This window comes from Micropterus dolomieu, linkage group LG22 (genome assembly GCF_021292245.1).
Source record: "Micropterus dolomieu isolate WLL.071019.BEF.003 ecotype Adirondacks linkage group LG22, ASM2129224v1, whole genome shotgun sequence".
NCBI lineage: Eukaryota > Metazoa > Chordata > Actinopteri > Centrarchiformes > Centrarchidae > Micropterus > Micropterus dolomieu.
The window spans coordinates 10,436,910-10,440,027 of NC_060171.1; positions in this window are offsets into that span (position 1 = coordinate 10,436,910).

Below are 3,118 nucleotides of genomic sequence, written 5' to 3' on the forward strand. Positions count from 1 at the left end.
GTTAATCACAAATGACACACCTATTCATTAAAAACAAGATTGTCTAGTCTGTCTTTTGGGATATCCTTAGCTGTCATCTATCAGCAATCACTGACTAAAATCTATAAACACGCCAAATACTTGGCAAATGACTCCTCCACAGAAGTGCAAACCAGAATACTTCAAGACTGTGTCACCGTTTTCTGAAAGGCCTGATGAACTCCTCCCAGCATGGCCTAGTATTGACTTGGGCATTTAATACTTTTTAAAATTAATATTACATTTCAACAGGAGCCATTAATGTGGTTGTTTCTTGTTACCTCGACAGATGATGAAGGATAATAACACCATTTTGATGTAAAATATTATATGCTTTCCTGTTTCTGTACATTATATGTATAAAATTTACATGGCTATTATATCACAAAAATCTACGAGACACTGCCCTTTTTCTTGCTCTGACATGATTCAGTATCATCCATTAGCTGTTTCAAACACCTTCAAGCCAAGAAACATACATATCTGTTAGCTGTGAAATTGCCATCTGGGGCATCAGCTTTCACCCTTGCATGTAGTAAGTCCTTCCCTTGGAGGATCTGCAGTTACATAAACACAGAGTGTCTTATGGGGTTTTATAATTATGTTATTCATACTGCATGATACAATCAACCATAAGCCAGGTTGGGTGCAGTGCCATGAATGGTAGGAAGAATATGTGAGCAATAAACATGAGAAGGTCTGCTCCATTGACAGGAATTCCACTTTCTGCTGCTGCTGTGAAACATGGCATACCTAATTGTACAGTGGTCACCCACTAGGTCTAAATAGGGTTCAAGACCACACAGTGCGATGCAGGCCCACTCTAGGAAACTCTAAGAGACACAGGAAGAAACTGTGAGCTTTCTTCACTGATTGTTTTACTTTAGGGTGATCCATCTGCGTATGTTCTCAAAATACGCCATTCTCCATTTATATCTGTTTCATTGTTACACCTCAGTTTCATGTATGCCAACAGTTGGACAGTATGCCATGCACTTTGTATGGGCCCATGTGACAAAGATGTTTGGTCGGTCCTAAAAAAAGCAAATGCCTTTGTTACAACACCTGTAATAATCATCTCTTCAAAAACAACTGAATGACACTGTAAAATGACTGTGTGACTATAACACCCATCAAGATTTGAATAATATCAGCCCACCATCTCGCACTTCGTGGTGTTGACCCAGAGCTACAAGTGACAGAAGTCACAAGAAGCTTTGAGAAACAACAGCTTCACAACATGAGGTGAGAAGATTTACGAGGTGATAAGTAGTGTGCTTAGTATTGAGGCTATGGCCCCTATGTTCCCCCCAAACTCTCTCAACAAAAAAGGAAAAACAAGTGGTGTCTTCGGTAGCATGTGAATTTTACTCCATCACTTGCCAGCCCAAGTTTAGATCACCCCCTCCTGTTAATGACACATTCAAATTAGCTGTGGTCAGGGTTTTCTTCAAATACACAGCTAGATTCACACAAATTCTTCTCCCCACCTCACCTCTCTCTGGTCTGGCCTAAGAAAACCACATACCGGGGTCATTGCGCTCTCCTCAAGCCAAACCAGACCCATAATTTTGCTTTTGTTTCAGATGTAGCCTCAAAGCCTGAAATATAAAGACCCAAGCCAGCCTGGGAAGGTCAGTATGTAGAAGAAAAGAGCGAGATAGAGAAAGAGAATGGGAAAAACTGAAAGAAAGCAACAATGAAAGAGGGGGTAGAGACAGAAAGAGGAACTCAAGAGTGCTGGTGAGAGCAGAGTGGTTTCCAATCTGTTGAGGAAGTCTTTATTATACAGTATGTGTGTGGACAGGAAGAGCTGTGTAACAAGGAGAAGATCTCGCCAAACCACTGGCCATTACTGACCATTACACCCAATGAGCTTTAACTATTTTGGATCTGTGCTATCTCCAGGTTAACCGAGTACATTCACACTTTTGTGTATCCTCTCAGTGTGACATGAGAGCAACTTACAACTTCTTCCCCATAACTTCTTCTTTTGCCCACCGCTTATCTAGCATAGAAAAATAAAACATTTCGTTTTATTAACGTTTCCCATGTATGACCTTATAAAATGACATTACACTTTCTTTCTTTGACCACACAGTTTATGAAGACTGAAAATGACATTTGTGTCTCCTTTTTCTCTGTGTGAGGTTTAATGAACCACTTTTACAAAATATGAAATGGCCCTCCATGACCCTGCAAATAAACATTTGCAATGGCCATTCAAAAATTAGCTGTCTTTTCAAATTATATTTTTTACAGTCTAGCATACAATATGTTGTTTATTCTGTATGACATTATTATTATGTCTAAAGCCTTTCCAACAATATCACAATGTACAGTGTCTCTTCACCAAATTTATATACAGCTGACATTTAGATCGGGCAAACCAAAGCTCCACGACAAAACAAGTTTTCTGCCAATCACCACCTTGTGTTAAAATCAAAAAGGTCAAAATGCACACACCCCACAAGGCTTCCATTGTAACAAATGGAGAGGAGTGGAGGTGGTGTGATGTGGGGGTGATGGACTAAAACCCAAAAACCTCAACCTCCTTTTAAGAAAAACAAACCAGTTTCATTTGAGAGCCAGCTAGTGCATTTTACTCCCCTGACCTCAGGAAGCTTTCCCTTTCAGTCTAGCTCTGGACACACTGTTCCACCATCAGAGGACAGGGCAGATCTATGACACATGTGATGGCTAAACTGCAGTGTGGCCCTGGCCACAAATCCAGTAACATTTGGCCCCTGGAGCCTTGTTTCGTGGGAAGCCAAAGCTCTGACCACAGATGGACAATAACATGGTTTTTGCTTGGCAAACATTGGCGTTTTGTATATTATGTGACATATTGCTTGGCTTAACATTACCTATTGTAAAACTATCCATAATCATTCATCCTCATGGGGAGATGTTGAGTAATGGCAGGCAGTATAAGGATTTAGAATGACATTTACATAAGTATTTGAGGGTAATATAATGGGAAAATATTGCAAGAAAATACATGGAACTTAAATGTAAACCACTGCTTTATCTGATGGCTCCACAGTATACCACATAACAACAGCAGCATTGTAATCCTGCAATCATCTGCCAGCGATGG